The following is a 26462-nucleotide window of genomic DNA, read 5'->3' as shown; positions in this document are numbered from 1 at the left end:
GTGGCCTGGGATCCACCCTGAAGAAACCACTCTTCAGAGGACAGGTAAAGGAAAATGAACTTGAGAAGAGGACGGAGAAGGGGAAATCAGAGAAGTGAGAGGTGGCATCCCAGAAGCCAAGAGAAGAGGACCAGCCAAGAGAGCAGCCAGTTTTGACAAAAGCTGCTGAGAAGTGGCACAGGTCAAGGATGAAGAACATTGCGTTGGGTTTCGGAACATGGAGTCACTGGTGACCTTGGTGAGAGAGATGTCAGTGGAGGCGGAGCCAGAGTGGGTGGGTTCATGAGCAAGTGAACATGCGCATTCAACTTTACTGCCTCTTGAAACACCACAAAAACAACAATAATGTGATCGTCTTTACCATAAACCCAAAAGGATGGTGAGAAGGGACGAACACACAACAACCACAATGTTTTGCAAGCTAAAAATCACCGATGAGCTATAACTGATTAAGCAGACTGAAGGAAGCCAGATCCTGAGTCAGTAGTGAGGAAGCCTCAAACTAACACAATTTACATTTTCAAAGTCTCAGGGAATGGTGGCACCAGGAAACTTTAAAAGTAGAGGTAAGGTTAGAGGACTGGGAATTGGCATTTGAGTAATGGAAACTGGTTGAAAGCAGTCTGAAAAGTAATCATATTTGCAACCCCCCCCCACCCCCCAACCATGTCCTGAATAGTTTTTTTACTGCTCTCCCCAGGCCTGGCAGAAGACAGGTTCATTCTCTGGAAAGATATGACCATGAGTCTCCAGACTGGGGTACCAAGCAGGAAGATTAAGAGACTGTATGCTTTTGTGTGCTGAGACTCCTCAAGACTCCTCCCCTCCTCACCTTCCAGAACTCAGGGAAGATTCTCTTGGGAAACTGCCCAGTCCAGAGGCAAGATACCTGCATCAGGGTTACCCAAGGAAATAGCCAGGGCAGACTGCCCTCCTCTGAAGCTCACAGTTGACAAGCTCCATTCATGTTAACAAAGCTTCAAATCAGCTTTTTTGCCCCCACTACCAAGCATAAGCAGGCAGCTATTAAAAGATATCTGAAGAAAGCCACTTGGAGAAAATAAAGACTATACAAGAGGAAGAAAACTTCCAGAAAATGATATATTTAGTATCCTCACAGCGTTTAGAAGAGATAGTGCAACCAGGAAAGAAGAACAGATTGCAAGTAAAAATAGGACCCTCAGAGAACAAACAACAACCTAAAGACCTTGGAAATTAAATTTATGATGGCAGAAATGAAAGCCTCAGTAGAAGGGCTACAAAAATAAAACTTAGGCAAAAAAAAAAAAAAAAAAAAAAAAAAAAAAAAACCAAAACCAAAACCAAAAAAAAAACACAATAAAATGGAGTATAGGAAAAAAAAAAAATATGGAAATTAGGGGATCTGTCTAGGAGTTCCAGTACCCAAATAACAGGAGTGCCAGAAAGAGATATGAAAACACAGAGGGGAGGAAATCGTCAATGAAATAATTTAAGAAAATTTTCTAGAGTTGAACTGTCAAAATGGATGAAGGTAAACCTATCCCCAAGCACATCATTGTAAAATTTCAGAACACTAGGGACAAAGAGGGGAGACTGCAGGCTTCCCTAGAGAAAATAGATGACATTCAGAGGGTTAAGAATCAGAATGTGTTGGGGCACCTGGGTGGCTCAGTCAGTTGAGCGCCTGGCTCTTGATTTTGAATCAGGTCACGGTCCCACAGCTCATGGGATCAAGCCCTGCATCAGGCTCTACGCTAACAGTATGGAGCCTGCTTGGGATTCTCCCTCTCTCTCTGCCTCTCCCTCACTTGTGCTTGCTCTCTCTCTCAAAATAAATACATAGACATTAAAAAAAAAAAAAGAATGTCTTTGGACTTTTCAATCATAACACTGGAGGCTAGATCACAAGGCAATGTTGCTTTCAAAATTCTGAAGGAGTTATTTTCAACCTAGATTCTTTTTATACCTAGCCCAACCATCTATTAAGTAAAAGCTTAGAATACAGACAGTTTCACTTGCAAGGTCCCCCCCAATTTACCACCCATCCACTTTTCTCAAGAAGTGACTGAAAGATGTGTCCCACAAAAATAGGAAAGGAGAAGAGTTTGGACTTGGGATTGAAGAAAAAGATGAAAAGAATCCCAGGCTGATAGTGAAGGAACCTCCTAAGAGACAGTGCCACCTACAACAGCTCAGGAAGACAGACTGGAGACGATCTACATGAGGAAGGTGGTCAGAAGGCTGTGGAAGAGATTTCCTCAAGAGGATAAACAAATTTGATAGCTGAATCTAAACATCTTGAGAGGAGTTAAATAGTGACAGCCTTTAGTGGAACTGGTGGTGAGTACATGGAAAACTAAGTAAATGAAAAAAGGCATTCCCAGGAAAATTAAAGGGTGTATAAAAAAGAAAAAGTCATCTACATTTCAGATATGCCTCAGCTCTCAATATCATAATAAAATAAACACTGATTTTTTAACGAAGCAAAACTATAACGTCACCATGCCCTCACCCTGATGTAAGTGTATATGTGAGTGTTGCAGGGAAGAGGAAGGAATGATGGAAAAAATGAGAGTCAAATCTTCACTCTCTCTAAGGGAAAGTCAGTAGGTAAAAGTGCCTAAAATTGAGGGATCAAGAAGAAGCATGATACTAGCATTTTATTTAAAAAACAGAGAGTTCAATGCCAAAAAGAAAATCAGCAGGGCCCCTGGGTGGCTCCGCTGCTTAAGTGTCTGACTCCGATTTCAGCTCACGTCATGATCTCACGGTTCATGGGACTGAGCCCTGCATCGGGCTCCACAACAACAGCATGGCGTCTGCTTGGGGTTCTCTCCGTCTCTGCCCCTCCCTCAGTTGTGCTTGCTCTCTCTCCATCTCTCTCTCTCAAAATAAATAAATAAACTTAAGAAAGAAAGAAAGAAAGAAAGAAAGAAAGAAAGAAAGAAAGAAAGAAAGAAAGAAAGGAAGAAAGGAAGAAAGAAAAAGAAAATCAGCAAAAGGAGTTATAAGTAGCTGTCTTTGATGCGGGAAGCAGACCAGGGGACTATTTTTCATCACAAGCCTTATGGAACTACTTGATTCTTTAAAAAAACATGTGTGGATCATCCCACCAAAAACAGAAACCAAAGAGAAATGAAGGTAAACAGAAAGTGCAGAAGTGATGATGGCATGTGTAGACAAGTGTTTTGAGATATTTGGTTCTAAAGGGGAACAGAAAAGTGAGGTAGCTTGGGTCAAGGGTGGGTTTTTTAAAGATGGGACAGGGAGCACATTTGGCATGAGACTTGTCTACCAAGAGAGAGACTGGTGGTGCAGCAGAGGGAGGATTCCAGAAGGAGTGAAGTCCCTGGGAAGATCAGAGGGATGGGATCCAAAGCCCACAGGGTGGGGATAGGTGTTGATATGGGAGGAACACCTCCTTCCCTGGAATAAGAACAAAAAGATAGACACAGACACAAATAACATTGCAGAATTTGTTGCGACCCTGCCTCTTGCCTTGTCAGGCCTCAACAAGATACCCAGAGTGGAACCCAATGCAAGACACTGGCAGTTATCCGAGGAGTAACACACACAGCATCTCCAGGCGTGTTCCTGGTTCTTTCAACCCTCCCACGGTGTGGGATGCCAAACTGCCTCTGCTCGATGAGTAACTCTCCCACAATGGATGTATTAACCTTTCATCTCACAGGAATAAGCACGTCTACCTTTGAAGATAAAGATGTCCACTGGTAAGGTGCTGGATTCAATTTTCCGGGGCGGGGGGTGGGGGGCTGGGGAAACCCTCCTGCTGCAAAACGACTACATCCCAGGTAAAAGCATACTTACTGATGCAACACTGGGCTTGTAGGAAATCAGGGAAATTGCCAAGGGACCCCCTCCCCGCAAAAAAAAGGAGCAAACCATAAGTGGAAATTAGAGCTGCAAGCAGGGATCAGGCAGGGAAGAACAGAACTGTCCTCGGAGCAAATGGTGGCAGCCGAGGCACGATGCTGATACCCTTGAGCCAGCAGCCTGGAGGGGGAGCCGAACCTTGGACTCTTCCATTAGGCCACAACTGTGGAAGAGGTCTGAGTGGTTCCAAGTTAGCAGCGCTTGGCAGAAACAGAAGCAAATACTTCCAGAAGAGAGCACCCCCGCCCCCGCCCTGTTTAAACCTGGAAGATTCCCACAGATGAAGATCTAACCCATGTGAGCACACACGCGCGTGCACACACACACACACACACACACACACACACACACGCAGAGATTAGCAGGCCAAGGAGGGGCAACAATGAGCATGAGTGACAGTCAGCAGGCACATCTTCATGAAAAGACAGGAAAAGGAGATTAAAACAAAGAACAACAACAACAAAAACAACAAAACCTGTCTTGCTTACCTGAATTTGGCCTTCGGAACACATACCACAATCGTCTGAGTTCTTACTACAATGCACATTCCTGGGCCCCATTCCAGGCTCACTGAGCCGGGCCTCTGGCACTTGAGTCTGGGAATCTGCATTAACCCTCACTCCCCACAGAAAGAAAACCAGACACGCAGACCTGGCTTTCCTTTCCACAATCACATTCCTACAGCTTTTATTGTTCACTCATTCATCAAGAAATGATCACAGCAGGCCCATCCATTCAAAAACCTAAAGGGAAACTTAAGAAAATAGCTAAACAAAAGAGCACCCCCTAGTGCCAGCACAGGGACCAAGTTGGCCTGGATGCTGTTTCTCTCCTGTTAGAAGCAGCAGGGACCTTGTCTATCCAGCCCCTGAGCCCTTGGAGCCGTCACTGTGCTGGAATCCTGGTCACATGTCCGTGACTGTAGTGCATACAATACTGTGATTGAAGACGATGGGAATTGGGGACCATAATAACCACCAATGTCATAGCTTAACGTAGACTGTGTTCACCAGGCATTTAGAAGTGCTTAGAAGATCCATGGTGGGCTGTCAGGAGACTACAGGAGGGACTGGGAGAACTCACTCCAAAGGAAGATAGGCATAGGCTGGGTCCAAATAATGAGCTCATTTCAAATAGAGGACTAATTTTGAGTACAACAGAAGCTGATTCTAATTTACTTGGCCCAACCCCCAAGGCCCTTATCCTGGGGAAAGTACTGGACAAAAACGAACCAACAAAAAGGACAAAAAATGCAAACAAAACATAACACTGCCTTGAAATTGTGTATCTTAAGGAGCAGGGGACAAGCTAAGGGGAAATGTTAAGTGCCTTGTGAGGAAATTGGCAATGACAACAATAGCCAATCAAAGTTGAATGGCTACTGTGGGCCAAGAAGGGTAGAGTATTATGACAGTCCTATCAGGCAGGCATTACTGTTATTATTTTACAGATAAGAAAGCTGAGTTCAGAGAGGTTGAGCCACTCGCTCGCTAATGCACGGCAATATATCGTGGAGCCAAAGTTGAACTCAGGACTGCTCAACCTCACAAGCCACAGTTCTAAGCTTGTTTTTCTGATTTGACTGTTTAAGCAGGTGATTAAATTTCAGTGTTCTCAATTTAGAAAAGTCATTGCAGGATGTTCAGTGAAAATTCCTTCCCTCACCACCGCCACCCGGCTCCGTTCCTCACGGACAGCTAGTGCCGTTAGATTATGTGTGATATTCCAGAGATATTTTAGTCTTTGATCTGTTGCACAAGTGACAGCAGATTACACACACTGTTCTGAACCTCACGCTTTTTTGCAGAGGAAAATGTCCTGTGGAGCAAGCACCCCGTATCAGTACCTAACGGGCCTCCTTGTGCTATTTTGCAGCTGTAGGATCTCACTGCGGTGTGGACGCCAAGGTCCTGTTTCCCAGTCCCTGGTCAGTAGACTTAACGGGTGTTTCCATTTTCCAAATAGAGTAGCTGGTACACTTTACTCTGAGCAAACTCCACTCCCTCTGGAGGGACCTTGAGATCCTCCCATGGCAATCAGGCTCCTGTAAGCTGAGAGACACAGCAATACTTCGGGTTGCCCTAACCAGTGGGAGTTTACAGGGAAGGCCGGAAAGAAGGGGAACTGAACACAGCTGGAGAACAGCAGGAGACAGAACAGCTTCTCCCAGGCACCGGGCACCTCTGCCCCCGGCAGGGGTGAGGTGTGCCATCAGCTACCCTCACTCTGCTCCCAAGCCTCCCTCTCCCATCTTGTGCCCCGGAGTCCAAACTTCGGCACAGGAGAGGGGCAGGGTCTCCGGCACGTGGATGCCTGGGGAGGCTTGGGGAGCTGTTGGCCCGTCAGATACCCTGGGAGCAGAGTCCACCCCTAGTCCCACCAGGTGTAGAAAAGGTAGTGGGGTCAAGTGGGTGAAAATGGGAGAGCCTGTGCATAAAGGGCCATGTCCCCAGAAAAGGCTTGGAGTTCCTTGCTCAGAGCAAAACAGACTCTCTGCCGGTACCTCTGGCCCAGCGATTTCAGAACCGCAGGGGAGGAATTTAAGTGAGCTGAACTCCAGCCAAGCAAGTGAGGCCGGAGTCAGAGTCAGAGGCTCTCTTAATGTTACCTGGTTTTTAGAACCAGGCTGTTTCAGTCTGGGGGGAAAAATGATCCCAGGCAACCACTGGTGAGGCTTTCTAGCTTAAAAAAACAAGCTCACGTACCTTAGTTCACCAGTCTCCTGAAGCGCCTATTATCAGTAGAGTTCCCATTTTATGGATGAGGAAAACCGAGGCTCGAGAGGTTGTATGAGTTACCTGGGATCACACAGCCAGTCAGCAATGGAGCTGAGACTCAAATCCAGGCCCTGTGACTCCACTTGGTGCTTTCTTGTGATTCCACACGTCGCTACAGTAGCCCCTCGCTTATGAGTGGGGCCCGCGCTGCAAGACCCCCAATGCCACCTGAAACCACGGACAGTGCTGACCCCTACATACACCGCGTTGTTTCCTAGACGGACATACCTATGTGACCTGTAAATGAAGCACAGTAAGAGATTAACAACAATAGTAAAATAGAGCAATTATAACAATACGCTGTAATAGGGGCGCCTGGGTGGCTCAGTGGGTTAAGCGGCCGACTTCGGCTCAGGTCATGATCTCGCAGTCCGTGAGTTCAAGCCCCGCGTCGGGCTCTGTGCTGACAGCTCAGAGCCTGGAGCCTGTTTCAGATTCTGTGTCTCCCTCTCTCTGACCCTCCCCCGTTCATGCTCTGTCTCTCTCTGTCTCAAAAATAAATAAACGTTAAAAAAAAAAAATTAAAAAAAACAAAACAATACGCTGTAATGAAAGTCACGGTCTCCCTCTCAGAATATCTTACCGTACGTACGCTTCTTGTGGTGACGTGAGATGATAAAACGCACGCGTGACGAGATGAAGGCACGGGAATGACATAGCTGTTGTGACGCCGCCTTAGGCTACCATTGACCTTGTGTTGATGCGTGAGGAGGGTGGTCTGTAGCTGGACACGGTGAGCTGCGGGAACTGAAACCACGGATAAGGGGGGGCTCCTGTACTTGAGTTTCTGCCATTCCCCAATGGCGGTGCTCCCAGCTCTCTCTGGGAGGCCCCCCGCTCCCCTCCCTCCCTGTGCTCTGGCGGGTTGTTCTCATTCACTGCCTTGTCTTAGTCTCATTCCGAAAGGTCGATGGCCCCCCGTTTCTCTGCCCAGCCCAGGCCTTCCTCCCGAGTTCCATGCTCGTCTATCTACTATCCTACTGGACGCCCCCACGTAGCCGCCCAAGTCACCTCAAGGTCTTTCTCCCTAAACCGCGTCCCCTCTTCCTCTGTGCTTTCTCAGTAGCAGTAGCTTCCCTTGCTCAAGCACACCATGTGCCATTGTACGTTGGCAAGACAGGGGTACCGTCATCCCATTTTACAGATGAAGAAGCCAAGGCACAGAGATGCTAACTTACTTGCACAGGGCCATAGCTCTAAGTCGTTGACAGCCGGGATTCAAACTGAGCTCTGTGGCGCATTGCTCCCACATTAGGCTGTCCGGGAACCGCAGGCCACGGTTGTCCACCCTGTTGAAGGAACGAGCCAGAAGTCGTGGGGCGCCCTCTTACTCGTGCTTCCCTCTCCCCCACCCCGCCCCTGCCCCACAGCTGCTCCAGAGCCAAGTCAGTCCACTCTGCCTCCTGAGGGTCTCTCAGGTCGTGCCTTCTCTCCATTCCCATCACTACTCACTCAGTTCAGCCCCTAAATGACGGCTTCCCCTGATACTGAAAAAGCCTCCTAACTAGTTTCTCTGTCTCCGGCATCAGCCCCCACCTCAGATCCTCTCTCTCTGGGAATGAGCCTTCTAAAATATACCCGAGTGGGGAGGGGGGCTGGGGGGCTCAGTCAGGTAAGCGTCCGACTCTTGGTTCCGGCTCAGGTCATGATCTCACGGTTCGTGAGTCCGAGCCTCACGTGGGGCTATACACAGAGTGTGAAGCCTGCTTGGGGTTCTCTCGTGCTCATCTCGAGCCCATCCCTCGTGCTCTCGCTCTCTCTCTCTCCCCCTCTCACTCTAAATAAATAAATAAATGAAATAAAAGTAAAAATGAAATATACCTGATCATCACATGCCACTGGTTAAGAGTCTCCGAAGGCTTCCTACTACCTTGAGGATGAAATCTCAAGTCCCCGAGACTGCCACTGCCTGTCCCCCCGTGCCACCTCTTGCTGGGTCTCTGCAACGGCCCGTAGCGTAATGGATAAAAAATAGGCTCAGCTCTTGGAGGTTTCCACGAATGGAGCCAATATGTATGCTCTGTCCATGGCACATGCTGCTAAGCCAGGTCGTCCATACTGCAGTCCAGTGACACGGAATAAAGCCTGGGTGAGAGGCGTTCAGATGCGACACAGAGAAAGACTGAATTGTGCATGAACTACTGACAAGTGTCCAGTAATCTAACATGCTGTCGTTTACCCACTCGGTCACATTCATATTGTCTTTGGCACAATGTAATCTGGTTTTACAACAGGGTCACCAATTACACCCAGGATGGCAGGATGTGTTACGGAATGATTTATCGCTCCACACCTCATAGAAAAGTGCACTTTATACATTTTCCAAAACTATTCAACGCAGAGAGCATAATTTGTGCTCAGCAGAAGAAGGATCTGGCTGTTTGATGCTCATTAGCATATTAAAGCCCCAGAGAAATCCAGCAATGCAGAAAGTAGAGCGATGTTGTTCACAGTTTTCTCTCTGCACATCTATCTAGTAACATCTTCTAGAAATGTTTCCTGTCCACAGATGTTTGGGGAAGCACTGTAATCCAGGGCAGAGTCTCTAAAGCCTTCTGGAATTTCACCTACTCTGAAGGCGGGATGTAACTGCAGATTGCCATTCTGCCTTGAACAGCTTGGGTGGATTCCCACCAGTGTTTCAAGATTCAGTTCAGGTACCACTTTTTCCCAGAAGCCATCGCTCTCTCTCGTTTTCACACACATACACACACACACACGTTTGTGACATGTAAATTGTATATAATCCCATAACACCCCTCTCTCACATTTTCTATTGTTTTAAATTATTTTGAGAGAGAAAGAGACAGCACCGAGTGGGAGAGGGGCAGAGAAAGAGAGAGACAGAATCCCAAGCAGGCTCCACACTGTCAGCATGGAGCCCGATGCGGGGCTCAAACTCCTAAAACCGTGAGATCAAGACCTGAGCCGAAACCGAGAGTCAGACGTTTAACCGACTGAGCCACCCAGGTGCCCCTTCTATTGGTTTTTCTGGAAAATCCAGCTTGGACTGACTACAGCTGAAATAGAATTATGTATGGGCTCCAGCACTGGAAGCTTGCTGTTAGAGCAGCTCCTGCCTTACTCCCTCCCAGGTTCAAGTTCAGCTGGAGGGCAGGCACCTGCCTCTTCAGCAGGCCCATCCCATTGGTCACATGTCTGATCACTGTAGACAAGGAAATGAGTGCAGGAATGTGGCCTAGACCATGGGGGCCACCTCGGAAGTTGGGAGGAGAAAAGCTCTCAGGTACCCCACCCCCCACCCCCCGCCCTGCCCCGATCACATAGGGCCTGCTGCTGGGGCCTTACCTCCCTCTACCCAGCCCTCCCAGGGCCAGTATGTGGCTGATTCTCTGGACCCAGCGCGACATGGGCCAACTTTTCCTTCCTCATCTCACTGTTGCTGCTGGTTTTCTAAGTGTTTGAATGCTGTGAAAGCGAATTAAGTCCTGCCCTGAGACGCTTGCTGGTGGTAGTAAAAACACCGTCTGTTCCAGGAGAACACCCAGCCAGGAGGGCTGATCCCACGTATGAAGACTTGCAGGCACTGTGGGGACATTTTCCTCGCCCTGCTAGGTCATTTTCCCCACTGATTTTGCCACTAGAATTTGAACAAGTTTGGTTTTAAGGGGACGTCTTCAATTTGTAGGATTTGAACAACAAATCCTGCCGGGCAGAACTTGTCAGAAGTGAGGAGGGAGAGCTGGCCAAGAGTGATTTCGTGGAGCCCCCTGAACACACTTCACTGGCTCCACACCTTCCAAGGACCAAATTCAAACTCTGTAAGTGACCTTCAAGCCAGGCTCATCCCTCAGCACGACCTGACTTGTGCTTGACCTTCCAGCACCTCAGAACCGCACATGGCCCCCACATCCACCATTCCATGCCCTTGCTCATGCGCTTCCCTCTACCTGATGCCTTCCACCTCCTGTTGGCCCGGTTAACCGCTGTCTTTTAAGCCTCGGCTGTCACCTCCTCCAGGAAGACTTCCCTGATCTTTCTGCCTATCGAGAAGTAAGCATTGTACGCATTGTAATCATTGTAAGCTTCCAGTAATACATTGTAAGCATTTCTATTCCTCTGAGATGAGGGTAGGAGGTACCGATGCCTCGCATTCAATGTACAGCCTGGTATGTTGTGGATATTCAACACAATTTTTTAATGACAATGAATACATTCATACAGGAATGAATCTTGGTCCCTGGCATTCCAGCCCCTAAACCCCTGATACCCCTTCTGGGTATCTGTCCCACATTTTCACTGTTTTATTTCTTTCCTTCCTTTCTTCCCTTCCTTCTTCTCTCCCCTCTCCCTTCCTCCCTTCTTTCGCTTTCCCTCCCTTACCCCCAGCTGCCATTAAAATCTTCCAACAAGAAAGCTTCCAATAAACTCAGCCTAAACATAAATGACTAAGAGGACATGTTACGTCTCCACCCACCACTGCCACCACCAGTGGGGATTTTTTAAAACCCCACGCACGGTCTTAAAGCTAAAGGAATAAAACTGTGACACTGGGGTTTAGGCATTGGCTGGAAGTGATCATCTCGGGTCTCTGAGGCCCCACTGGCCCCTCCTCTGCTCACACTCATCTTCTCTGCTACTGGGTGACAGAGCAACGTGTGTGTGAGGTCAGAGGAGATGCTGCTACCCAGCAGAAAAGTCGTGAGTAAAGGGAATGTGCAGTTCTTAGTGGTTGGGCATTTGGACCCTAGAACAGACTGTCATCCACTGTTGTGTGACCTTGGTCACTCAACTTCTCTGAGGGTGAGTAAAAAATGCTCATCTCATAGGGACAGTCAAGATTAAATGAGTTAATCCCTGCAAAGCACCTAGCACAGTACTTGACTCAGTCAGTACTTGCCAAATGTTAAATATCCTGTCATTGTGACATGACAAAGTGCCCCAAAAGTTAGGGGCTTAAAACAACAATAACTTATTATTTCCTCGCAGATCTGGGGATTCTCCCTTAGGGTCCCTCATGTACTAACAGTCAGACGGTGAGGGGGCTAGAACCGCCCCGAAGGTTCTCCCATATATCTGGCACCTGGGGCCGGGAAGACCCAAATAACTGATGGTTGAATGGCTCCCCAACCGTCATACTCTGTCTCTATAGCATCAGATATATACATGTTTGTTCTATGGACTCTCCAGCATGGTGGCTTCAAGTAGCCAGACTTCTCACACGGAGGCTCAGGGCTCCAGGGAAAGTGGACAGAGACACAGACGCAGACACAGAGAACTGACCTTTCCTGACCTAGCATCAGAAGTCTCAAGGCATCACTTTCTCCATACTTTTTTGGTCAAGGTAGTCACACAAGCCCATCCAGGTTCAAGGGGAGGGAGCACAGTCCTCACCTTTTGATAGGAGGGTGGCAAGGTTCTAAAAGAATATGTGGTGTGGGAAAGATTGTTATGACCATTTTTGGAAAAAACAGTCTGACACAGTATTATCACAGTTACCGTATATTGAGCACCTGCTGTGTGTTTTGTGACTTCCATATACTATCTAGAAAGATTAAAAAAAAATTTTTTTCTTAATGTTTATTTATTTTTAAGAAAGAGAGACAGAGCGTGAGCAGTGGAGGGGCAGAGAGAGAGGGAGACACAGATTCCAAAGCAGGCTCCAGGCTCGGAGCTGTCAGCACAGAGCCCAGCATGCGGCTTGAACTCCTGAATCATGAGATCATGACCCAAGCAGAAATCAGATGCTCAACTGACTGAACCACCAGGCACCCTCTTGAAAGATTTTTTTTTAAGTTTATTTATTTATTTTGAGAGAGAGAGAGTGTGTGTGAGCAGGTGAGGGACAGAGAGTGAGGGAGAGAGAAAGAATCCGAAGCAGGCTCCACACTGCTAACGTAGAGCCCAATGTGGGGCTCAAACTCATGAACTGTGAGATCATGACATGAGCCTAAGAAATCAAAAGTCGGATGCTTAACTGACTGAGCCAGCCAGGCGCCCCTCTAGAAATATTTTAAAGCACTGGATTGGTTGAATAAATTGTAGATTTAGGAGCTGAGCCTGAAAATAGACATGATATGGGGGATCTGCAAGAATCACAGAACATAAAATCCTTTTCCGCAGAAAGGGGACATGGGGATAGTTGCTCATTATCAAATGTACAACAGTTACACACAACTCACAGCTCAAATTGCATTCAATTACTCAAAACAAAGCTTACCAAATTTTGTTTAAACTGACTGCTGGAGAAAATTAAACTAATTTATCTGCACCAGCTAAAAATGATTTGTTCTATTTCTAACACATAATGTCTTTGAGGCTCTGGCAGCCTTGCTTTGTCATAGTAACCAATGCTAGAATGCATTAGCCTGCTTGTGCTCTCGCCTTCCCACGGGCCTAAATGGGAAGGTGTCAAAGGAGGAAGGGACGCACAAGCACCCTCATGTTGCCTCACGCATGGGCAGAGGAGATGTCTGTGCCTGTGTGCATGGAAATGACTGGTAAGCCCCTGGGACTGTGATTTCCTCCACTTCTGACATCCCCTAAAGGGCTTTTTTTTTTTTTATTTTTTTACGTTTGTTTATTTTGAGAGAGAGAGAGAGAGAGAGAGTGCATGAGAGTGGGGGAGGGGAGTAGAAAGCGAGAGACCGAATCCCAAGCGGGCTCCACGCTGTCAGCTCCCACGAGCCATGAGTCTGACATTTAACCTCCTGAGCCACCCAGGCACCCCCACCAAAGACCTTAAGAAGCATATTTATATAAACCAAGGAAGCAGGTTACCTGGGAGGGAAACACTTCAACTAGCTAGTATACTAGGGGATTGGGTCATCTTCCCAACACCCGTGATCAGGTCCTGCTACCTATCGGAATGCAACCCCAAGGGTGTGGGCGATCGAGAGGAAAGAATGGAAGGCTGGCAGGGTGGTGTGCAGCCTGGGGTATTGCATAGTCGCAGGGAGCATCTGGGAGTCAGAGCCCCGAAAGGAGGTGTCCCGGATCCAAGAACAAACCTCATCATTCACAGCCAGCCCTACACATGTAAATCAGTCCCAAAGGGACGTGTATCAACCAACTGGGCGTCAATGAGGAAAACAGAAACTACATGAGTTGCTCTAACAGAAAACTCAAAACGAGTACAAATAATGTATAAATAAATGATAGATGGATTTAAAAAATAAAGTCTGATACTTGAGGGAGAAAGTCTGATACGTATTCCAAATAGGTCCTCTCCCCAGGCCAGTACTTCCAGGACTTGGGCTCAGATGGGTCGGCTGACTCCGAGTGGAGTCAGAGAACAGGGGCACAGGGTGAAGGGATGTCACTTCAACTCCAGACCTAGAAAATGCCAACTGAATAGTCTCTGTGAATAAGGAAGAAAATGGAGCTTGCCGTATGCCAAGACAGCATGCTATTCCATCCCCTTCCGCTGGTACTTTCTTGACCTTTCTGGGAGGTCCTAATGGACTGTCCACCTCTTTCTATACAGCAGCCTCTCTCTATAGAGATGGCCACATGACCCAAGCCGGCCAATCAGAGCTTCCCGTCTCTTAGCCAAAGAGGTCGATTCACGGGAGGATGTGACCTGGGTTGTCTCTGGGGCTTATGGCTATGCGGACACGGCTGACACGAGTGCACTTTCTACTGTGGTTGCTGAGCATGAGAGATGGAGGGGGCCTGGAGACATTGTGCCCGTCGTACGGGGGAGAGTTTGTTGAATGAAGTGAAGCATCACTAGCAGAGCTGGGAGAGAGAAGCAGCCCTACACCAGCTATGTGTGACGCCAGATCCACCCCTGGACTGCCCAGCTATATGAACCAAGGCATTCTCCTTCAGCTAAGCTCGTCGGAGTTGGGTTTCTGTCACTCCCCACCAAAGAAGTCTTGACTAACACCAGCAGTAAAACATCATCAGATTCCAGCATAGAATTTGCAGTACTCAAGATACAGCAGATTCTTTGTCAACTATACGGCTGTTGTAACGCTATTTTGTGGTTTAATGCATTCCTACCCATTTCAAGATTCCTAAAAACCTATCTCACTTAATTGCAATCTTATCCAGTCATCTCACAAACATCATGCAAAGTACAGTTGAAGGAACAGTCATCTCTTCTTCTTTCAATGCAAAAAGAAATCCTTAACGGAAATCTATGTTTTTATTGCTAACTTGAGATTCAACCTAAATAAAGTTAATGACATGCCCTTTATGTAGATAGCCCCTTAGCTACAATAAGGAGAGTGGCCTCTGTTTTATTTCCAGGAGAGGAGGTTCCAAGGTTAACATTTATCTAACTACAACTTCTGTTAAAAGAGTAAGAGGGAATATGGTACAAACAGAAAAAGATCTCCATTCTTCCTGACCACTGCTTCTTTAAGCAACTGCTGACCAGTTGTTCCTCCCCGTCCCTGGATGAATTCTAAGCAAAGTCCCACAGCTTTTCCAGTCATTCTGTTGATTAGTGAATAGGCTCCTTCTTCAGATATTGGAAAGTCCAGTTCAGTCTACTATCAAAGCTATAATCCCACAACCAATTTAAAGTTCAGGACTGACTCAGGCTAAGCGACTCAAAACAGGGGCGCGTGCGTGGCTCAGTCGGTTGAGCGTCTGACTTCGGCTCAGATCATGATCTCACGGTTCGTGGGTTCGAGCCCCGCGTCGGGCTCTGTGCTGACAGCTCAGAGTCTGGAGCCTGTTTCAGATTCTGTGTCTCCCTCTCTCTCTGCCCCTCCCCGAATCGCGTTCTGTCTCCCTCTGTCTCAAAAAATAAACATTAAAAACAAAAATTTAAAAAAAAACACAAAAACTCAAAACAGAAGAGGAAGAACATGGTGGGCTTCTCCCCTACTCCTCACCTCCCTCAAATACTGTCCTGCCCCTCCCCCAGACTCGGAGCAGGGAGGGGAGAGCGGTAAGGGCGGCAAGCCCCAGGACGGTCCTTGACCAGCACAGGCCGTGTCAGGAACCAGGACTCAGGGGTGCAACCTGCCCCAAGGCTGACTCTCTCCCACCCGGAGCTTCTGCAGATTCCTCAGAGGTCTCTCTCTGAGGGAATACTAGACACAGGGCCTGCTCCTCGACCTGACCACTCATAACTACCCTCCTGGCCCCTGACTTCTGCCTCATCCTGAGTCACTCTGCTGGGGTCACTTTGCCTTGCAGATGATCCTTCAGGGCAGAGTCCCTTTAAAGGTAACTCAGGGAGCTCCTGGGGGGATCTTTCGGTTAAGCGTCGGCCTTCGGCTCAGGTCGTGATCTCGCGGTTTGTGAGTTCGAGCCCCGCATCGGGCTCTGTGCTGGAGCCCGGAGCCCGCTTTGGATTCTGTGTCTCCCTCTCTCTCTCTGCCCCTCTCCCTGCTAGCGCTCTGCCTCTCTCTCGCTCTTTTGAAAATAAACAGACATTAAAAAAACTAATAAAGGTACCTTAGCGCCAGCTCCCTTCCATGGGGTCCTCATGCAGCTGTGAGAAGCCCCCCCTCTGAGCTCTCTCCTCCTCCTGTCACCATGGGCCACTCCATCCAGGCTCTGCATTCATGGCTTGAAGTGTGGCCCAGTGTCGGTCCCTTTGTCCCTCCAACTCCAGCGGGCACCTGTGGGCGCTCTCAAGCCTCAGAGTCTCACCAGGCTCACTGTGGGGAAGGGGCTGGGGACCGTCACAGGCAAAGGGGCAGAAGCGGCACCTCACAGTGCAACGGCTCCCGCCCTAGAGAGCTGCTCTCCGCCATCTCACGCTGCACCCCGAGCCTCTTCTTCTGGGGTCTCCGGGGCTGTGACAAGCTGATTTCATAATGGCTTAGAGAGTCCTGCACACATAAGCATTATTTCTCTTTCCCTTTGGGGGGTCTCTGCCGAAACTCTGAGACAACAGAAGGTGCGTCTAACACCCTGGTGCATGTGATTCACAAGATGTTTTGGGTTTTGTTGTTTTTTTTTAAGTTTTATTCATTTAAGTAATCTCTACACCCAATGTAGGGCTCGAACTCACAAGCCTGAGATCAGCAGTCAAGTGCTCTTCTGACTGAGCCAGCCAGGTACCCCCACAAGATGGCTTTTTTTTTAAATTGTTTATTTTTGAAAGAGAAAGAGCACGAGCGGGGGAGGGCAGTGAGAGAGAGCGAGACAGAGAATCTGAAGTGCGCTCTGCGCGGACAGCAGCCCGTCCGACACGGGGCTCCAACTCCCAAACCGTGAGATCATGACCACAGCTGAAGTCGGACGCTCACCCACTGGACCACCCGGGTGCCCCAAGATACAGTTTCCAAACACAGTTTCCTCTGTTCCCTGCCGGCACCCCGAGAGACGCACAGGCCAGGCATTGTCACGCTCGTCCTCCATGTTACCAGGAAAGTGGAAATGGGAGCTCCGGAGCTCCAGGCAGACAGAGGAGAGGGACCTGGTGCTCTCACTTCATCTCTCGGTTGACTCTTGAATGCTCTTTCTGTGGCGAAAGGCCAGCACGGGGCTGGGAGGCTCCCCCATGGAAGTCCCCCCACCCCCCCCACAGCCTGCTGGTCACAGCCACCCACAGCCCAGCTGGAGGGATCGTGGAGGCCCTCTCCTCACACATCACCTCCAGCTACGTGGGACTCACCACCCTTCTTCACACACACGGGCTCTTTCTCCCACCAGCTTGCTGGGGCTTCCAGAACAAGGTAGCACCCACTGGGGGCTCCAGCCTCTGGGATGTGTTCTCCCACAGTTCCGGAGGCCAGGAGTCTGGGTGTCCCGTGGCTTGCACACACATCACTCCCATCCCTGCTTCATCTCTTTCTTCTCCTAAGCTTTCCTAAGATGGATGGACGTCTCTGATGGATTTGCAAAAGCCTTTTTAACAATCTCCCTAGGATCCCATTCTGGCATCTGCTGGCTCATGATGTCTACGTTAAAACACCAAGTTACAACTGAGGCCCATCTTCCCCCCCCACCTCCCGACCCTTGAGGGTGGGAAGACCAGTCAGAGAAGGACAATGTTGCCGCCCTCACCTGGCATGGCTCACGTCACAAAGAGAGAGCGGGTTCCCCCCCCCCACCTTTGGTGAACGGGGACCAGATCTGGGTGATTTCCCTGTACCCTACACTGTCCTGTTCCGAGGAAGGATTTGACTTCACCGATACAAAACCTGCCACGTATTTCTTCTCCCAAATGAGTCAGTGGGGAGGAGCTGAAATGGCAGTTGTTTAAGAAAAGAAGTGTAATATTTAAAGAGAGTTTTCCGCTTCCCCCTCGCTTGGGGAAAGGAGCCCTTAATATTCCCATCAACCGTGACACGTGTGAATCACACCCCTTTCGTTCTTACAGAAGCGGTATGATTCATCGCGAACCCTGCCTGCGAGCTGTGGGTTGCCTGTTATTCTTCTGACAGGGCAGACTTTCCCCGAGGAAGAGCTCTGGGGACCCGCCACTCCCAGCTGCGTGTTACTGTCAGCCGGCCTCTGTTCGCGTCCTTTCAGAGACCGGAGATGGGCCAGGGTAACCTGGACACCAGCTCTGAGCTTGTGACACGTTCCCAGAGTCTGCGGACGGGCTGTGCTCCCAGCGCCGTGCAAACCAGGCCGCCGTGGCCGAGAAAGTGAGCTGCAGTTTGTGCGTCTTCTGTTAATTTCAGATTTTGTGCATAAAGAAACATTTATTTTATGTTTTAGATTTTTTTAATTAAAAACATTTTTCATTATTTATTTATTTATTTATTTATTGAGAGAGAGAGAGAGAGAGAGAGAGAGAGAGAGAGAAAGAATCCCAAGCAGGCTCCTCCCTGTCAGTGCAGAGCTCAACTCGGGGCTTGAACCCACAAACCATCAGATCATGACCTGAGCAGAAATCAAGAGTTGGACGCTTAACCAACTGAGACACCAGGTGCCCCTACTTTTTCAATAAACCTTCCTGAAAATTTACATACAGCTGACTGCACCCATTTCATACACATATATATATATATATATAGAGAGAGAGAGAGAGAGAGAGAGAGTTTTGACAAATGGATAGATCTGTGCAACCTCCACCCCAATCAAGATAAAGAACATTTCCGCCGTCCCAAAAAGTTCCCCGCGCCCATTTAACATCAACCTCCCCCTCTCCCACCTTAGGCAAGCACTGAGCTGCTTTCTGTCACAACGGATTGGTTTTGCTTATTATAGAACATTATGTAAGTGGAATCACACAGTATGTGTGATTTCTCTTGTTCCGTCTGGTTTCTTTAGCCCAGTGTCATGTTTTTGAAATTCTCTGATGTGACTGCATGTATCCATAGTCTATTTCAGTGGCTGAGTGGTATTCCGCAGTATGGATACATCACAGCTCATTTACCCAATCCCCTGTTGAGACGCGTTCGGTTGTTTCCAGGTTTTGGCTACCATGAACAAAACTGCTATGAACATTACTGTACAAGTCTTTCTCTTGCACATATGTCTAGAAGGAGAGCAAGCTGCATTTTTAAGAATTCGTCAAAGGTGATGGTGCAGATCGTGGCCAGGAATTGGGGAGAAATGTGAATACTGCAGGTGATTAGATAAGAAAATTATCAATAGAATTTAGAACTTCAAAGAAAAATAAAGAGCCCTCCTCTAAAAAAAAAAAAAAAGAAAATTGTAAGATTATAATACAGTGAAAATCAAATGGTGTGGGTTCCTGTGGGATGGGTAAGACGGCAGCAGATATGGAATGTCCTGGAGTTGAGGGATTTAACAGTTCCCTCGTAAAACAGTTCCCTGACCTTTCTCCAGTCTCAGACTAGCCCCACACCTTCCGGAACCACCACAAAATGAAAGTAGATATATCTGATCCTTACTTCACAGAGCTCTAAGGTCATCTCTTGGCAAATGTTTGGGTCCTTTAGGAGAACGTTATCTATAAAAGGCCAAGGTGATGTATGCTGTACTTATAAATATGGACTGAGTGCGGGAGGTCAGGCACAGAACAGGCATAAGGTATTTAACCCAGAAATTCTCTCCAAAAGGTAGTACAGAATAAGATCAGTTTTATTACTGAATAAGCATTAAGCCAGACTGTGATGTGCGGCACAATGCGCTGCGAATTGCAGAGAAAGAACAAAGTCTCACTCTTTAAAGAGCCAGGCAGACACTACCCGTTCCATACGTGTTCTCAAGACAAACCATCACTAGTCCTCAAGTACGGGTAAGTGATGGCACCATTGGTCACACGTAGTTCATTCTAACTCTACCTGGTAGTTGAGGACCTTGTGTGCTAGCTAACTGGCTTTATCCAGAGGAGAAATGACCTTCCGACTTCATGATAGGAGGTTATCTTGAGGCTTAGAGGGAGGTGCTCACCGAAGTTAGGCTCCTACCCTCCCGCCTAAGACAGAGCACTGTCTCCCTTGATGTTCACATTTCAAAGACATGGGGCCTAGGTCACCGACAGAGACACTCCTGGGCCACAGCGTTGGCAAAATGCCAATCTAGTCTTCAAAACGATTTGTGTATCTTTCGGGGCGCCTGGGTGGCTCAGTCGGTGAAGCATCTGACTCTTGGTTTCGGCTCAGGTCATGATCTCGTGGCTCACAAGTTCGAGCCTCGCATTGGGCTCTGTGCTGACAGCTCAGAGCCTGGAGCCTGCTTTGGATTCTGTGTCTCCCTCTCTCTCTGGCCCTCCCCCACTTGCGCTCTGTCTCTATCAAAAATAAATAAATGTTAAAAAAAATTTTTTTTAAATGATATGTGCATCTTTCAAAGACAGGAGAAGGCACTTATAATGGCAAGTTTCCTAAAATCAATGCTTGGAAAAAACGAGAGAGAGAAAAGGGAAATCTCTTCCTTTATTTTCAGCAGAGAGAATTGAATCTGCTTTTAGTTTGTTTTTGTTCTGACAGTACACACTGGGTATTCCTTAAAATGATGCACACAAAATAAATCCATTTTGGCCCAGCGCCCAATCCGGGGCCTCCGGCTTTGGAGTGAGTAAAGTTGAGGGATATGGAGCCAGGGGCTTTGATGCAGGACGCTATTCTGGAGTCTTCCCTCCGACCCTTCCCATCTCATGGCTGCTAAGAAACCATCCTCCTCTGCTCCCACTGCCAGCTTGAGGACCTTGACTCTTATTTGGTCCTTGCAATCCTCCAGAGGCCCCAGTAAAGTCCCCGATTGACCCCTCACCTCTGGAGGCACCTAGGGTCAAGGACACCTCGAGGCAGGGGCCGTGGCTGGGCACTGTTTGGGCTCAGTGAATCAACGTCTACGCGGAACACAGAGAAGCTTGTTAGATCCAAACCCAGCATGACCTGCGCCCCCTTTCCTGAGCCAACGTCCCTTTCGTTCTGTCTACAGAGACGTGTGACGCTGCCGATCCAATTACCGCAGTCTCTTTCTAAGACGTTACCAGTTTCTAAATGTTTTGAACTGAGACTGGGTGGCTTCCCTTCCTAATGAACTCAAGAGGCCTCTTCCCTGATGGTGGCAGCTAGAATTATGGCTCGCTTCACTCTGAGAGGGGGGTGTACAGAGTGACCCTTTTGTCACTCTTGTTTATCTGGGCTTGTTTCTCGGGAGGAGGAGGACATTGTCCAACAGATGCGTTACTTTACCCCAGCCACTCTGCTCTCGCGGAGAGCAGCTGACACAGCGGGTGCGGGGCTGAGAGTTTGTGTTTGCTGCTGTGTGACACTGCGGGAGGGGGAAGATGGTCGATACTGTCATTATTTAAAGTCAGTTCCACCTACTGGGCTGAGTCACTGGAAGGAACGTCGCTGCCTGGGATTTTGCATCAGTCTCAAAAATATGCCTCTTACAAGGCCTCCTTAAAAGGAAGGCTGAGTGGGTCTGCAGTCCTGCACACAGCTACCTCTCTGCTCAGGGCCTGGGGTCCCCCGCGCACCCCGACAGCAGTGATGTGGCACGTTTGTCTCTGATCGGAGCTCGGAGGGAGGCAGGGCTCGTTCCCCCACTTGGCCCACAGGCTGAGAGTGGATGAGGCGGGGGCGCTGCCCCAAGGCAGCCGGAGAGCAGCCTGGCCCAGAATCGACATTCCCTTCCTCCTGGCCTAGTCCCGAACCAGTAAGGGAGGAGAAAGGGGCTTTGCGTCTGAAAACATGGACCCCAAAAGTGCACCTGTGGCCGGCCAAGTCAACAGAGACAAAAATCCACTTTGGCTGAAATGACCCAACCACCTGACATTAGATTTCAGAAGAAATGAGACCATTTCCTTTTTTTTTTTTTTCTTATTCTTCAGACCATGGTAAATATTCTCTCCCTGCCCCTCAAAGTCCCAAACAAGAGGCTTCCTATAAAAGCCTTGACTGGTTTCCAGAACACTTGTGACTATTCACAGGGAAACCAATTATTTCCCAAGCGGTGAGTTCTAACGGTTCTAAGAACACAGCTTTGGAGCCGAGGCAAACTTTGGTGACTTTGGGCAAGCGACCGTGACCCTGCATCTAGTTACTCATGATTTTTTCATCACAGGGTTACTATGAAGGTTAAAAGAGATAACGGATGCAAAACACTAAGCACAGAGTCTGACACTTATTAAGCCCCCTATAAATGCTGAAGATAAAATTATAAAATGTTCAATAATTATCTCATGCTACCTATCTGGACACTCAAAGTAATCGCTCTAGGTTTACTTTTTAAGCACTTTCTATAAGGACAGTCCCTTAAGATTTCCTCAGTAAAAGCGGTTTAAGCATGTGTCTTAAACTCTTCGTTCCACATGCTACCAAAACAAAGCTCCTCTAATGAAAACATTTACTTTTCATTTGTCATGTGGGTGACTGGAGCCCCCTACTGTCAGGGGAGCCCTCAAGTACTTGGTTTAGAGGATTTTCCATCCAATTTCCAAACTCTTGGGAGCCTTTCGAGAAGTCCTGGTTAAGGCTCAGGAGGATTGGTTAACCCATGAGAACAGGTCCCACACCACTAAGAAGGTGAGAAAAGAAAGCTTCCCTCTGCATAGTAACAGGGCACGCTCTCCAAGAGTGAGGTGAGCTGGGACTTCTCAATGCTGCTGCTTCTTTTTTTTTAATGTTTATTTATTTTTGAGAGAGAGAGAGAGAGCGCACAAGCAGGGCAAGGGTAGAGGGAGGGGGATAGAGGATCCAAAGAGGGCTCCGCGCTGACAGCAGCAAGCCCGACGTGGGGCTCGAACTCGCCAACTGCGAGATCACAACCTGAGCCAAAGTCAGACACTTAACCGACCGAGCCACCCAGGCGCCCCTCGATGCTTCTCGAGTACTCCAGAGCCCCTCTCCACCCTCCTCACCTCCTCGCAGAGTCAAGACTCCTTTCACTGCACCTCTGGACCTTGAGGTGTCTTTGGGGTTCTTTGCTACATGGATGCCAACCAGAACTACTCATGGCAGACACCTCATTGCCCCCACCTGGCCCTGCTCTGAGGAAGGGATGGGGTCTGGGAGCTTCCCCCAGCCTCCTAAAACAGGCAGCAGAGGGATTTAGCCACATGACATCAGTAAGGGCTGAGGGGCAGGGTGTAGAGATGGGCCCTCTGCCCACAAGTTGTCTGCACAGAATTCAGACCACCGCTAGTGAGTGGCTTTTCCAATGGAAGGTCCAGGTCCATCTGTCTGATCATTTGGGAACGAAAATAGCAGCATAACAACAAAAGACAGACACTTAAATAGCCCTCGCTCTGTGCCAGGCATCGTTCTCAGCATGCTACTTATATTAACTCTTCAGTTCTGTCCTTAGGCCCCAGAATGGAAAGAGTCTGAACTCCCTCCAGGTCCTGGGGTGAGGAAGAATGCCAGGTGAGAGATGTAGGAAAAAAGAGAGCTTTCTCTTTTCTGGAAAGTCTGCCAACTTGGAACCCCTCCCTCCCCATCTCCTCTGAGATGTTCCTGTTTCACAGAAATTCAGCCTTTCTTCTGTTTTGGAATTCGGGCATCCCCAAACGCTCCCCACCCCTGCAATGGCTGGTCTCCTTCCCCAACACCATCAGCAGACCACCCACCAGGTGGCTCTGGGGCTGCACTTACCTTCTCTGGATCCCACTCAGGTTTTTAGATCATCACCAGTATCTCTAGCCTAGGCAGCTGCCTTCACATCCTCTGGCCCCAGCAGGACATAAAGATCCTCGGTCCACAAGGAAAGGTCCAAGAGGGACCCCTGAGCTGGAGAGCAAATGATATTTTGAATCCTTCCACTACTGCTAAAGAAACAAACCCATGAACTTCTCCAGGGCTGGAATTTTTTCTTTTGCTTTGTATCTCCTGCAGCTCCTGTGACTACACACGGCAGGCACTCAATAAATGTCCACTTAGGAAAAGAATGAATGATATACTTGCCCGGCACACTCAGACCTCCCGTCAGGAATATCCAGATTCAGCATGTAGTTGGTGAGCAACCGGTGGGCACTTCTAACCAGAGCACCATACCAGTAACCAAGCTGAGAGAGTGTGGCGGAATCATAAAACCCTTTGTCCATCTGCCAAGACAGTTTGAAGGCAGAAGTGTTTTGTGATAAGGGCAGAAATGAGCTGTGCTTCAGAGGCCCTGTCAGTTCGAGGATTTCACACCAGGTCAAAACTTCAGAGACTCCACGATGGGTCAATAACAGCTAATGGGTAAAGAAATGCTCGAGCTGCTCTGGGTGCTGTAAAACCGATGTGATTCCCCAGAATAAGCGCCCGTCTCCTCAGTCGGAGCCCGCAGCTGCCACTTACATGCCCAAGAGAAAGGCCCAAGGAGACAAATGCCAAAGGAGAAAAGCACCAGGGCTCCGGTTAAATCTGCTCCTCTGAGAGGGAGGGGGGAGAGTCACCCAAAGGGAAACTCCTGTGGGTAACAGAGCAGCCATATCACTGCCCAGAGAGTGGAAGGTGCTGGAAAGGCCAAGCGATGTGGTGTACTTTTAAAATAACTGATGATCGATGGGTAGTTTTTTAAGTTTTTACTTTTAAAGTTGTTTATTTTGAGAGAGAGAGAGAGCACGTGCATGGGGAAGGGGGCAGAGAGACAGAGGGAGAGAGAGAATCCCAAGCAGGTCCTACTACTCTGTTGCGCAGAGCCCAACATGGGGCCTGATCTCACACACCATGAGATCATGACCCAAGCTGAAATCAAGAGTCAGATGTTCACCGACTAAGCCACCCAGGCACCCCTAATAATAAATGTATGGTTTTGATGAAATATTATTTTCCCAAGTTTTTAAAATGCAAATTTGTCATTAAGAACCCAGGCTCTCTCTTCTGCTATCTCAGAGGACTGGGTTTTTTCTAGGCTTCTCATCTCATTGATGCAAGACGGCTGCCACAGCTCCAAGCATCACATCCTCATGCAACTGCATCCAAACACATAATGAAAGGAGACAGGGAAGAAGGGCTCTTGTGCATATTTCTTTTTAGTAGGGAGGAAAATCTTTCCTACACGCTCTTCAGCAGATTTCCCTTTACATCTCATTGGTTAGACTGGGTCATATACCATCCCCCAACTACAGTGGAGGCCAGAAATATCAGACATATTTAGTCTCTACTGTGGGTGGTGAGCCCTTCTAACAGGGTATGGACTACGCTGAGAGACAACCAACAGTGTATGCCACAACCCTGTCTCTCTAATACCAGGATGCCCATCATCCATTGACCATCTTCCACCCACCATTAGACAGGGGGCACCTGTCTGTGCCCGGGAGTCAGTCTGTTTCCGACTTATGTTTTAATGTTCCAAACACACATAAAGCCTCTTCAAGGAGAGGAGGTCCCTAGACACCTCGAGGTGACGGCATTGGGGGAAGGAAATATTTGACATTGTACATAGGCAGGGCTAACTGGAGAGTTTGCTTGGGACTCGACTCTTTGCCACCCCTTCAAGCCAAGACACAAGGGCACTCCCTAGCCACCCCCCCCCCATTATATTAGAACACGAAGGCTTTTAGCCACGCCAGGCCCTGCTCTCAGAATGGTCACTACCAAAATACCATGAGAAGTGTGAATTCAAACCCACAGTTTTTCCAATCACCAGTCTAAGTGGAATATTCCAAGGAATAACATGGATTGGAAACAGAACTTGGGTCTGAGAATGCTGGCAGGTGGGATTTCTTTCAGTAGTAAATTAGGCAAGACTGGCTGCTGTTTTTCTATTTAGGACTCACCGCTTCTTAAAGCCAAACAGCAGAAGCACTGCTTCGTTGAGTAAAAATAGAAACAAATAACATGATCATCTATATCTAGCTCTATTTCCTTTTCTGTTAAAGGGAAATACCCCAAACACTTGCAGCAAAATCAATAGTAGGTAATTAGGCACACTAAGTAAGAATGCAATAGGTAAGTGAAAACAGAATACCAAACAGGACATTAAAAATTATTGTATTACACCACAGGCGGGTGCACGCGCGTGCACACACATGCACACACACACACACACACACACAGAGTAATGTGTTATAAAAATAACACAGTTATGTGGGATCATGAATTATTTAAGATCTTCTCTTTTTAGAAAACAGATATGAAAGATAACTGAATTAATTTGGCTTTCGACATATTGGAGCAAGATCTTGTTCCCTCCCTCACACTGAGGCTCTCCCACACCCCAGTTATAAGTCACACAGTACAGTGGATGCATCAAAGGCTAACTCGGGGTGCCCGGGTGGCTCAGTCGGTTAAGTGTGACTTTGGCTCAGGTCATGATCTCACAGTTCATGGGTTCGAGCCCCGTACAGGGCTCTGCACTGATGGTGCAGAACCTGCTTGGGATTCTCTCTCCCTCCCTGCCCCTCACCCACATGCGCTCCCTCTCTCAAAAAAATAAATAAATAAATAAAACTTAAAAAAAAAAAAGAGCTACCTTAGCTCCAAAAGAGGATGAGTAAAATGAGCTGGTTGCGATCAGGGAGAGAAGCGAGAGGAGACAGTTAAGTCTCCATGTATAAATGTAGGTCATGTGTGTTGA

General features: G+C 48.1%; 1 long non-coding RNA gene across 1 annotated transcript; it reads right to left on the bottom strand.

Annotated features, from left to right (window-relative positions):
• Positions 1 to 4546: 4546 nt before the first annotated feature.
• Positions 4547 to 24661, bottom strand: LOC109277969 (uncharacterized). Its single transcript, XR_002085420.2, has 5 exons — positions 23552 to 24661; positions 8475 to 8593; positions 7832 to 7942; positions 7237 to 7400; positions 4547 to 6890 (listed from the first exon to the last, which is right to left on the bottom strand). It is a non-coding gene; the product is annotated as an uncharacterized LOC109277969 (long non-coding RNA).
• Positions 24662 to 26462: the final 1801 nt, after the last annotated feature.

The sequence above is a fragment of the Panthera pardus genome, unplaced genomic scaffold (genome assembly GCF_024362965.1).
Source record: "Panthera pardus isolate Hobbes unplaced genomic scaffold, ASM2436296v1 HiC_scaffold_7, whole genome shotgun sequence".
NCBI lineage: Eukaryota > Metazoa > Chordata > Mammalia > Carnivora > Felidae > Panthera > Panthera pardus.
Note: the sequence above shows the minus strand (reverse complement) of the source record. Positions and strands in the feature narration are given on the sequence as shown.